This window comes from Coturnix japonica, chromosome 11 (genome assembly GCF_054131305.1).
Source record: "Coturnix japonica strain WE chromosome 11, WE-NBRP24, whole genome shotgun sequence".
In the NCBI taxonomy this organism is placed as follows: domain Eukaryota; kingdom Metazoa; phylum Chordata; class Aves; order Galliformes; family Phasianidae; genus Coturnix; species Coturnix japonica.
The window spans coordinates 6,705,011-6,717,823 of NC_140673.1; the positions used below are offsets into that span (position 1 = coordinate 6,705,011).

A 12,813-nucleotide genomic window follows, 5' to 3' on the forward strand; every position below is an offset into this window, starting at 1 on the left:
CAGCTCTTATACGCTCTCTGGTCTCCCTCATGAAACTTAGCAAGCCCTTTTCTCAAGGAGCAGATAGAGCATAGATGTGTTTGAGTGCTCAACTTCGTATGTGTGTGACATCCACATATATGTGCCTGGGAAGGAGAGTGTGTGTTTTGTGGACTTGTGCAAAGAGATATCAACTGAACCTGATACCATCTCAATGTCAAATCTGTTTGAGGTGTCCTGAAAGCTTTTCTAGCTGTCTGCTACCCAATGTGGCCATTCCTATGGGTTCCTATTCCAGTTAGCAAGCTAAGTGCCCATTAACAATACCATGTCAGAGATAAAGACTTCAGAACTCTCTCTTTCTAGCAGGTCCCTGAGATGAGAACTGAGAAGAAAGGAATGCTAGAAGAATGCAATGAGAGATGGAGTGGCTAGGAAGCAGCATTTGCTTTGAGAAGCAATGGTTGATGCTGATGGAATGACCCATGTTGGTGATCAGAGTCCATGTTCAACAAACATGGGCTTTTTTGTCCTCTTCTCACTCTAGACTTAAACTCATGTGCCACCTGAGATAACATCCTTTTGTGTAATTCTCTCAAGCACTGAATTGCTGCAGCTGGGAGAAACGGGTCACTTTTTGACTAAAGCAATAGAGCCACCACCTTTGGATGCTGCAGTGGAAACTGAACGCTCACTAATTGGTACCACTGTTTGCTCATAAGGCTCTGTGTTAATGAAGGTGAGTCTGAATGATTTCCCATGTATAGTGATCACTTACAAACTGCTTTAATGTCTCTTTTGTCTGCTTGTTTCTGTAGTAGCACGCTGACCAAAACAGCAGGGTGTATTTTGGAGGCATTGTGTGGGTGGCAGTGTCTTCTTGCAGCTGAAGAAATACTTGAATTCCCAGGTGGAGCATCTTTCCTTTAAGAAACTTGAGCCTTCGAACCTAAGGCTTGTTTTATTTTGTTGTTGTTGCTGTCGGTTTTTATTTTGCTTTTTTCTTTAACCAATAACCTATGCTTGCTTCCAGCTTCCTGTTTTCCAGCTGTGGCACTGTTGTGTCTTACATTGCCTTAGGCACTGGACTGAGTCTTTTACAGACCTACTATAAAGCCACTAAAAAGAGCGGTTAGTAGTTTTTTTTTGTTTGGTTTGGTTTTTTTTTTGTTGTTTTTTTTTATAATTACTGCTTTTTACAGTTTGTTAAGCTGAGATTTCAACATGTTGTTGAGTAATTAAATCTCCATCTCCATCCTTTAAATCTGAATGTGCAAGCATCAGTATCCTCCTGAAAGAGAAGAAATGGAGGTGGGAGTTAAGCAGTCTCCCCAGTTTTTCCAAGGAACCAGGAAAATGAGTAAGATGAAGCAGAGAGGAGCATGACATTTATGAGCTGGTTTAAAGCAATGATTAGAGAAAGAGTTCTCTTACTTTTCTTATCAGAAATGTTTTTCTTTAGGATTTTTAGACCAATATGTATTTGATAGTGGCTAAGGAGTCCGTTATCTGTTTGCTTTCCCATTTTATTGCTGAGGCAATAGATGGAAGTGCTCTAATTACACTGAAGTTTCCCAAAGTATATGATACCTCACTCTGTAGAGTATGCAAACAATACATTAGCATTTTTCATTTGTTTCTAAAGAGTTTTTGAAGATCACATCTGTATATGTTTTCTTTGGCATGCAGACTTGAGAGAGGGAAAGAGAACACAAGGGAGCACAGAACTATGAAGTGGAGCATAATGATGATGACCAAATCTCCACCTGGAGATGGACCCAAAATCTCCAATCTCCATGACTTAGACTGTCAAGGAAACCCATGAGGCTCTTCCATCTGCAGAGGAAACAGCCATAGATATTTGACTTTATTGTTGCTGGTAGTTTGATAGCTTAAAGGTTGACCTCAAGTGAACAAGGACATGGTATAGTGGGACCTACTGGTAATAGGTGAATGGTTGGACTGGATGATCTTTTAGGTCTTTTCCATCCTTGGTGATTCTATTAAGCTGTTTGGATTATGGAAGGAGAGAAGGGAAGACAAATGCTGTGTATGACCTCGTAGAAGGAAGACTTGGTGTTGTTCTCTTGTTGATGAACAGAGGGTGTTGTAATTTAGCAGCTGTAGTGATAGCTGCAATTGGCTGTCATGGGGCTGCTTTGATTTTTGTGAGGCACAAATTGGGTTAGATGAATTTGATCAAATTTAGAGATCTAAAAAGACTGTAATTAATAGTGTAGAAAAAAAAGGTCATTTTACCCCTCTATAGTGACCTAGAGATGGTTGGAAGAAGATAGACAAAGTATGCAACAAAAGAAAAAGCAGAGAAAGACTTTGTGGATACCGAAGATTTAGCATGACTAAAGAATGGCTTATGTAGGAAAGGGGATTTCTGAAAGGTGTGTATTCATTGTTTTCCCAGAAAGTGAGATTCTATTTGGACACGGTGATTTAACGAGCGTGTTTTTCATTCAGGGATGAGGAATAAACAGGCTAATCTGTTCAACATATAGGCAAGGAAGCGTGCATTAAAGCTCTTCTGCTTTTACAGGTGTGTTCAGGTGAAATTAATAGTGCCATCTCATTCTTGTCTGTTTTTATCTGGTAGATAACAATGAGCTGTGATGGCTGAGGTGCAATACAGGGAGGTTTTGGAGGCTGAGGGAAGGCCAGAAGGATTGAAAATGTTGACTAATTGTTCTTAAAGGAACCTCCCTGATTTTCTGCTCTTCACTTGTTGCATCCCCAAAGTGTCCTCTCGTAAGTGCTGTGCTTCCTGGCCCTTGCTATTAACCTTAGGGAATCTGTGTGTTCTAAACATGATTTTATTGATTTTCTGCATTAGTGCCACCGCAGGGATTTGCAGCAATGTTTGATTCAATTATTCAGATTTATAGAAGTGCCATTTTAAAACTGTTCCTTGAAGGTGACCAGGTTCTGAATTTGCTGCAGCTCCCTGAGGAGCCTGCTGAGTGAACTGACATGGTTGGCTGAATTCAGCACATTCTGCCTCCCTTTAAATAATGAAATAAGAATCCTTTAAATTTGTTTCTCTCTTTACACTGCCGGAATCATTACCGTGTTTATCCTTAAGTTTTTCTTGGGGGGTAAGATGACCTGAAATTGAGTCACCAGAGAATCTGGGGAAGTTCATAACAAACGAAGTAATGAAAACATTCTGACCTCCCCCAGTCTGTCTCCAAAACAAATGACAGGAAACACACTGTGGTACAGCCCATTCTGGGCAAACCTCTCGCTTCTTGTTTTTGAAGAGCTTGGGAGAGAAAAAATACCTCTTTGTAGTAGTATTTTTCAGCCTTTGCTACCCAGGAATTAATTGGAAACTGTAGAGCTGAAATGCTCTGAGTGCAGAGGTCATTTAAGAATAGATGCCTATCTGCCAGCTGATTGAATCAGAAAATGCATTGATCTGGGATCCTGAACAACTGCTGTGCTGTCCTACATGACCTGTGGATGCTAGCCAGTCTTCTGTTCTCTGTCAACAGAATGTTTGATGACTCAACCATTTAACAGCACTGGACCAGATAACGATCTGGATGTTGTAATATCCTTGCTTGCTTTTGGGGTCTACCCCAGTGTCTGCTACCACAAGGATGAAAGGAGGATTTATACCTCTGAGGGGCATAATGTGCTCAGCCACACATCACCCGTCAGCAGACAGGGCAGGAAGTGTCAGTCACCTTTCTTTGTGTTTGGAAAATCTTGGTTTGATGCTTGGGATTTCCACAGGTGTGGTTCAGAAATGTGGTGAGGCTTCACCTGTGTTCCACCCAGCTTAGGCAGAACTTCAGTTTGCTTCTGTGTAAAGTGAGCCCCTCTAAACAGGCTACAAGACTTTCAAACTCAAAATACTATGCTTTGTTCAATCAAAGTACACATGGGATTGAAAAGCAATTAAGATGTCGGCTTAAGAGTGATTAGGTAAAACTGAGGTGAAGGAATTATATTTATATGCAGCTCTCTTACTACCCACTACATACAAGGAGCTTCTATTTGAGGTTTGATTGTCTTGTTTTCTACTATATTTGGCAGTCTCTGACCTGCAAGTTCATTGCTGTTTGTTATGGCTGTTCTACTGATTTCCATTCTGGAAGCTGAATAGAATCCATTCATCTGATCTCCAGGCCACCAGCAGCAGGCATCAACCTCATGGCTGCCATTGGAAGGTGAGCTTGATGCTCTGGGGTGGGGGGGAACGCTCAGCACCTTTGCCTCCAGGGAAACCAATTCCCCACACAGGAGCTTTGAGCTGTCAGCTCCAAGCTGATGGAGGCTGCAGAAACCCAGAGCTAAAATCAGCAGGAAGAGGATTTTTCCAATGTGGAAAGGAGCTTCAGGCTTTTTGTCTGAGCATATGTGAAACTGTTGTATTCAGAGCCTGTTGTAGACAAATCACTGCCTGTTTCCACAGGAAGGACAAATGGCTCTCAGTAATAAAAGCTGTCATCGCTGGTTCCAAAACATAATGACTGTAAAAGAAAAGATAATCTAAATTTATTTTGAGCAAACCTCTTCATGGCTGTTTCTGGAAATAAAACAAAACACTTGGCTGGGCTGGCAGCCCTGTATTGCCCCTTGTTTACACATCTTATGAGGCAGAGGAAAATGAACACACCTGAGCTGTTACTAGTTTAGGAGTGAAATGAAAGACAGCTTGTATCTCCCTAGAAACACTCAAGGCCAGGCTGAATGAGGCTGTGAGCAACCTGGTCTGGTGGGAGGTATCCTTGCCTATGGCAGGGGATGGGAACCAGATGATCTTAAAGGTCCCCTCCAACCCAAACCATTATTTGATTCTATAATTATAAGTCTTTCCATTTAGACAAAAGAAGTTGTTTCTTTCCTGAATTCCTTTCTTGCTGTTACCAATCTGTTTGCCATTTCAGTTCCCTAGCACAAAGCACAGTAACCCCCCTAAGAGTACAACATTTTACTGAAAGTTGTGTGATTTCTTTATTTTTTTCTTTATTTTTTCCCATTAAAGAATTTGGTTTTCAAGCTTTATACCCTGTATCCAAATTGCATTTAGATTCTGAAGCCATCTATTGTTAGTTTTGGTTGTAGGATGTATAAGACATTCTGAAGAAATCTCGTCACTGTCTCAAACCATTCTCTGCCAAACACATTTCAAGTTACAGAGCTTGGACTCAGTGGGGATTTTTCTTTGTGGTCTAATAAGCTGTACAAATAGGCCCTGCTGCAGTGGTTTTCTGTCTATGCCAGGCAGCACTTTGTCGCTTTGCAGCTACCCACTGTCCTAGTGCATGCTGTGTTGCACTTCACAGCACAGCAGCTGGCAGCTCTTTTGCTGATTCAAATGATGTGGGATACCTTTATCAAGGCTGGTGTGATGCTGCTTGTACCTACCAAACCTCGAGTTAACTCAGAATTGTTAACAGTGCCCTTAATCTGAGGCTGTGTTCGTTTACGTTATTGTTCCTAAATAGCCACACTTCAATATTGCAGAAGAAAATGAAAGAGAGAGATGTCTTTCATTAGAATTCTTTGGAGCTGTGGATTACAACTGGAGTGCTTATTCAGAATCAGTAATTCACTGGATTTACAGGGATGTGGGGGATATACCAGTGTTGGAGAAAAACCTAAAGCAAGTCCAGCATTTTCTATATTTCTTATTAAGGCTTCTTTAGAAGCTATGTGAAGTTGAAGCACTGTTTTCTTTTAATCAACACTGGAATAGGCTCCCCAGGGAGGTAGCTGAGTCGCCGTCCCTGGATGTGTTTAAGAGGCGTTTGGATGCGGTGCTCAGAGATATGATTTAGCAGAGGGTTGTTAGATTTAGGGTACTATGGTTAGGACTAGGTTATGGACTTGATGATCTTTGAGGTCTTTTCCAACCTGAGTAACTCTATGATTCATATAGCATGTACACACGTCCTTGTTTGGGTTACAAGTGAATGTGTGCATTTAGATCACACATGCTCACAGGCTTTGGGTCAGCAAGGCGTGATTTACTGAAGCGTGATTGAAAGTTTCTTGCTGCTAATTTCTGATTCAACCTAGAGATGCCATTATTGACTGATTTTTATGCTGAATTAATATATGTTTGGTTAAATTGATTTACCACTGGATTCCTCTTACCCTGCATTTCAGTTGCATGGCACTTTTCCCTTGGTAGTAACTGATGAACTGTACTCTGATGCTTATTTTCACACTGAAAGCTTTTAATCCAAGTAAAAGCTCTGGTAAATATTTCCTAGCTCCGAGCAAGTATCACTGGTGGGTGCTGCATTAAATCAGCAGTTCATAAAGATGGATGTAAATCGTAACAGACTGCAATGCTGAGATCTAATCACAAGGTCTTCATTAACCTGGCTGTAAGATCACAGCCATGTATTCTCCCAGGAAAATGACCTTGTGGCCTTGTAAGTACCAGCTTCTTAAAGCCACTCTCAGGTTACCACGTTGCTGAGGTGAAGCACCCATAGGAAAATCTTATCTGTATGGGAAAGAATGGGCAACAAAGCAAAAGTAAGTGTTCAGAATTTCAGCACAGTTTAAAAATCATCTGCTCCATCCTTTTCCATGGCTCTTAACTGACTCTTTATATTCCAGAACTGCATTTTGGAAGTGGAATTCCAAGTTTTCCTCCCACTCTTCTATCTGAAAAGCAACAACGATGACAAAAAACATTCATAAAGGCTATGCTGGAAAATAGATGAAGATTTGCAGTTTTTTCCCTCGGACAACTGAGTTCCTGACCCATAGTAAGTGGTTGCTGTGTAATTACCCATCGTTCTTCTTCCCTTCTCCTAAGGGAATTGATTACTCAGTGTAGACTTTGTATTTTTGCTTTATTTTGTTTTGGCAGTGGGATAAGGAGAGTAAGAGTTGTCCCAACTGCGTCAGCACTCTTTCCAATGAAAAACATTGGGGGAAAAAAAACACATTACAAGAAAAAGGAAATTCTCATCTATCGTGAGCTTAAAGAATAACTGCATGTTTGGTCGCATAGCTCCATGCCACCAACCAATGCTGTGAGTGTAGTCATTGCACCCAAATTCCCTGCTAGGGATGGAGAGCAAAAAGCTGAAAGTCCAATATTGCCCATGTGAAAAGAATATGTAGTGGTACCTAGGAGTTTAAGGAGGTTTCCACTGAAGAGTGAAAGATAATTGTAGTGGAAATGCTAAGTCATGGCATGAAGCAGTGATTGAGCACCTGGTGGGAAGGCAGGGCCAGTCCAGGGGAGCTCAAGTGTAAGCAATGTACCTGAGTGACTGAAGGGATGGAGCCAGGATCCACCCCTTCCCAGACCTCATTGAAGGGCTGGCAGTGGAGCTGAGAGTATCTTGCTGGAGATTACTGCCTACCTGAGGCCTTCTGAAGGTAAGCAGCTTCCTTCGTTTATTGCAAGTTGCATCGTAGCAAATCCTCGCTTACTGCAGCACAGGACCAAGCTGCTCTGCTATCATTGGTGACAAGAAGTAAATTGAAGATTTAAGACCCTTCAAAGCCCACAGTGTGGGAAGTGTATGAACACAACCTACAGAGCAGAAAACTTCCACAAGAAACTCCCGATTCTGTCATACTTTCCACCACAAAATTATCAGCTTTAATTTTTTTATAGCCTTTGAGTGACTCAGAAATCTGGCAATGTCTGATGTGAGAGCTTTGCTCGTACTTCTGTAGTGGGTGGAAGGGCAGAGTTTAACATTAAGAGACTTCTAGGCCAGTAAGAAAATTCTCTTGAAACAAATTTAAGGCACTAGGATGGAAGAGAGTCCATCGTTACCAAGGTCTGATCAGAGCTAGAACAACCCCAAGTAAATCAACTGCACCTTCCTATGTCTCCAGTTAGTAACCTGAATCCCAAGGAGCCAGGAGAGCCTCAGACAGCCCACTGACATGTGTACCCTTCCCCCCAAACCATTTGGGTCACTTGGGACAACAGATGAGCAGTAGCACCGGTGTTTATTTTATGGCTTTTTACAGCTGCCATAAAATGGCTCCTCCTTCTCCCCCAGGGCTGATGCAGACATTTAGTTTGGCTGGTGGTGCTGGCAGGCTGCTTGCATGAGTAGCCAGAAACACTGCAATAGTTTTGGACCAGAACATGGCTTAGCTCATAATTGGGCAAAGCAACAGTCTACCACGAAGGAACCTAAAGAGAAGAAGGGAAAAATAATGCTGCACATCCTCTGTAGCAGCCAGTGTTCTTGCATGAGTGGCACGCTTGGGCACCAGCCTACGCTAACAGAAGCTGCATGTCTCTACCATGCTGATAGAAAAAGGGCAAGTGTGATGGAACAGCGGGTGGGATAAGCTACATGGCCAAAAAAGCAAGGGCCAAAACCAGACAGCAGCGCAGTGTCAATGTCATTATCTGAGTCCTGCCCAGACTCTTCCCACGACTGAGAGAACAGTGCCTGTCCAAGAACTACTACAGGACATCCAACTTTGTTATGCAGCACCATTGGGAGGCAGCCAGTCCTGTGAGCACCTCAATGTGACATCCCTTTGCTGGGAAGCAGAGCGGCGCTGTGAAACAGTTGCCACAGAGGTTTGCTTTTGAAGGGCTTTCCTTGTTTTCTATTGGAGCTTCTATGTTCATGTGTTTACAGCCCAGTAGATCATAAAGCAGCTGTCACCTGCAGGAGGACGTGGAAGGAGCAACATACATTGGTATTGTTTTAATGTAAATTAGCACAGATCTTGTAGAGAGGTGTCCCTTTGCAAACAAGAATAAGTGCTAAAAGTCAGCATCAGTCAGTGCAGAACAGAAGCTTTCATAGCACTTTGCTCTCAGCTCTTGGAATGAAGAGTGCTTTAACCAGCAACAACTGTCTCAGTAACACTAGGTGTACCAGTAGAGCTGGAAGAGGCAATCTTGTGTTGGGCGTTATCGTGTTTGTGTTTGCTCAGAAGCAGATCCTGCGTGCTCATTCTTGGCAATAACACAATAATATTTCAGCATTCTGAAAGCTGTTTACACATATGATACTTTAATGCTTTTAACAAGAAAGAAATGAAATCCACTGCACAAATGATTGCTCTCTGCTGAGAGTATTTATCACTGTGCATGCCCAGGTGGCATCACCTACTCCACTGTTAAGGGGCTTTGCAATTTGTGAAGTGGGAAGGTGGTTCAGCAAAGATGTGGAGGCTCTGAGCAAGGAGCCCGTTTTAGACAAAGGCCACGTGTCAAAATGCCTCTTTACATTACTGTTGTCATACATAGAAGAACTACAGAGACAGACATTGTCATGTGATCTTGTGATTCAATTCACAAAGGTTTTTGCACCTCTAGAAAAGTCCATGTGATATCAAAGTAGAAAAATGGTACTTGTGAAAATAGCATCTTCCTATCCTGCAGTTCTTTCCAGACATTTTTGAGTCTATGAGCAATATATGTTAAAAACAGTGGCTGCATCAGGTAGATATAGTAACAAATATCTACAAATAAGAGACAGAAATGTATGTAAGCTGTCCAAAGTGATAGTGCCTGAATTTACATTTTACAAGACGATGACTTCACTCCTTGCACGTAACTCAGCAAAGCTGTCTAAACAATGCAAGTAGCTTGTCTAGCTTTCCCACACTAAATACCTTATTCTGAGCTGCATCCAGTTTCTGTGAGCCCCCGGTTTTCAGATCAAAGCTCGCCACGTTCTTTCTCTATAAAGTTGACCTTAAACTCTGAACAGGGAGTGGTCACAAAATATCTGTAGCCAAAAGTAGGGCTAGTGAGAACCCTTCAGCCTAGTTAACTGATCCAAGAGGAGGCCGGGAACTTAAAACTTCAGCTGGAAGTGTTTATAGAAATCTTAGAAGCGGACATCCGTTATCATTCTAAGCAAAATAATGATCTCTAATCACAGCATACACAACATACTTTGCTTAGTAACACTCATTCCTTGGAAAGTTCTGCTATATTAAATATATGAGCTAAGTAGCTTACCTACGTATTCTATCATGAGTTATTGTGGATCATCAAAGTATTCATCATTGTGGATACCATCATGGACACAGCAAGCTGGCCACTTCTAACTGAAGATGTAATTAAACCTTTGGAATTGAAGCCTGCTTCCTGGCTGCTCTGGGACTGCATGTACCTAACAAGGACACTCCTGGTAATGACACTCCTGGTAATCATTCTTCCAAACAGTCATTTGCTGCAGATTTTAAGGTATTTGAGCTGCAGAGAATGTGAAAAATGTGAGAAGTGATGTACAGCTGCAGAAAGGATGATGTGCTTGAAAGAGTCGTCATGACACTATAGGCAACAGACAGACTGACCACTGGCTCCTTGTCCTTGTGAGGACTGGAGCCTTCCTGTGTAGTTCCAGACAGCACAGTGATCACAGAATGGCTTGAGTTGGAAGAGACCCCAAGAATCACCATGTTCCAACCCCCTTCCACAGGTAGGGCTGACCACCACTAGATCAAGTGCTAGACCAGGCTGCCCAGAGCTCCATCCAACCTGGTAACCTGGGGCCACCATGTCTTCTCATCTGCTCACATTTTAGCTTCCCCGAAGCAGGAACTCAAGAGAAACTTGCAAAATTGCCATTTGTCATTTTGTTTTGGGATGAACAATTGCTTTATTAAGTTCTATTTGTACGCTGGAACCTGTATAAATTGGCAACCCTGACTGCTCCATGTGAGGAGAACAACACACTGGGAGAACATCTGCTGTCCCAACAGCAACCTGGAAGGAAATTTGACAGTGAGTACTGGGGATCAGTATGAGAAAAATGCTGTGTTAGTGTCTGTTGTACACTTCAGGGGACTAACAAAGTTATCTGCCATCTCTCTGCACAGTGGTCCTCACTCTTCTTTCTTTGTTTACAGATCCAGATGTTGTTAGGCTGAGACTTGGCCAGGCGGCTTCTAGTGACTAAATAGTTGTTATTGCTCCTTGTCCTGAAAGATGGAATTTATTAAAATTAGGGGCTCCTGCATTGGAGATGAATACTAGAAAAAGCTTTTAAGCCTCTATAGTGGAAAGCTGGGAATTCTGCAGCTTGGTGCTTTGTGACTGACAGTCTGAGATCCAGGCAGGACAAGAAAAGTAAACCAAAGCAACTGTAAGGATTCTCTCAGATTAGTGCAAGCTAAAAAGAACTTTCAGCCATTATCTGGAGGCTTAATGCTCTTTGGGGTACTGTGTGCAGAATTAGATTTATATTTGCTTAAATGAACTGGGAGTCCCATGGTTGGAAAAGACCTCCAAGAGCACCCTGTCCAACCATCTGTCAATAATATGCATATCCCGGGACAAATAATGCTTTAAAATATGTGAAAATTCAGAAGTGAACAACCATGTATAAAACGTCAGACACAACTTTCGAGCTCTGAGAGCTGCGCTGAAGCATTGGTGAAAACGGTATGTTAGGTATGTATCACGACATAAAGATGTTTATGTTCTGGAGTGTTTTGTTTTCTTAACCTTTGAAGTTCAGCAGTTCGGGTGGCAAAGCCTTGGTTGCCACAAGGCCGTGTTTGAAAGGGAGTGTGAAATGTATTTTGAGAACGACTCAAAGCCAAAAAGCAGACCAACAAAAAACTACATTCCAAGTTAAAAAAAACACTGGAGAGTGACAACGAGGTGCTATTTGAAGGAGTTTTCTGTGATATAAAACAGTACAGAAAATACCTTTTAGGAAGCACGTTCTGGTACCTCAATCTAAAATGTCGTTTCAAGGCTAATTGAAATTTAACAGTCTTTAACCAACAGGAATCTGGGATGAAACTTTGCCAGAAGACAGGCACAGGGAAGACTGACATTATCATCACATGAACTTGTAGCCTATATTCTGTGCTTTCTTCCCATCACAACCAATTATCATTAATCTTTAATATTTAAACACGATAAATCTTGATTTTTGACTTCTTGCAATGATTTTAAAATAACTCGTTAATAGCTGAGGGTAATTAATGCACATGAAAGGAATTATTAGAAAAATACTGTAGTTGATCTACTTAAGTGCTTTCAATTGCATTAAATGCTGATATAATAATTTTATCAAGCTCCAAAATGAAAGACATGAACAACAGTTGAAGGAAGTACAAATTATCTTCGTAAAGACCTATCAAGAGGATACTGGGTACAGAACAAACCGTCTCTTTGCAGTCACTCTGTTTTTCTGTACCATTGGCTGTGCCTTTCTGATATTTCCTGTTGAACTGAGTAGCAGAGATGGAAACGTGGGCAGAATGTTGAGGTTCCCAGAAAGGAAAATGTATTTTACAACTCATAACATTATGAGTTCCCAACACTCTGCTTTATGAATCAGAATTAATTCATTGTCAGCGTGACTTAGAATCATAGAATTACCAAGGTTGGAAGAGACCTACAAGGTCATCCAGTCCAAATTCCAGTCTTGTAAATAGCAGTGGATGACAACTACCAGAGAACGATCTTGCAGATCAGAGAATAGTCATGCACATTTCCTCTAAGTATTTCAAGACTGTAAGACTTAGCACTCCCAACAAACAGGGCTTGCCCTCTTTAGCTGAAGATTTGGGAGAGTAAACACAGCCCTGCTACGGCCTCCACCCTCCACCCTCTTTCCCACCCGACCCTCCTGGGTCTTTGGGGGATCTTCTCTTGACTCAAAGACAAGGGAAGGAAGGGTGGGAAACCAGAGTGCTGGCTTTTCTCCCAGCTTTTTGCAGCAGGAGCTGTGGGTGCTCTTCAGGAGCTCTGCAGACTTATCTCTTCCTTCTCTTTGTTTATCTAGTAGCAAGAGAAGGCTTAGTCATTGTACAAGATGCAGGAGAGTCGTAAATCCTGGCAGTCTAGAGTGAGAGAAAGGAAAAACAGGAAATACAGAGCTCAGTAATGGTATT

The 12,813-nt window shown here is 41.9% G+C and overlaps 2 long non-coding RNA genes across 2 annotated transcripts; both read left to right on the plus strand.

Annotated features, from left to right (window-relative positions):
• The first annotated feature begins 348 nt into the window (after nt 1-348).
• On the plus strand, nt 349-6,725 carry LOC107317283 (uncharacterized). Its single transcript, XR_014932582.1, has 4 exons — nt 349-718; nt 2,588-2,739; nt 4,033-4,166; nt 6,574-6,725. It is a non-coding gene; the product is annotated as an uncharacterized LOC107317283 (long non-coding RNA).
• A 222-nt stretch (nt 6,726-6,947) lies between these two features.
• Nucleotides 6,948-11,392, plus strand: LOC146758982 (uncharacterized). The gene is made up of 2 exons (XR_014932590.1): nt 6,948-10,687; nt 10,813-11,392. It is a non-coding gene; the product is annotated as an uncharacterized LOC146758982 (long non-coding RNA).
• The last annotated feature ends 1,421 nt before the right edge of the window (nt 11,393-12,813 follow it).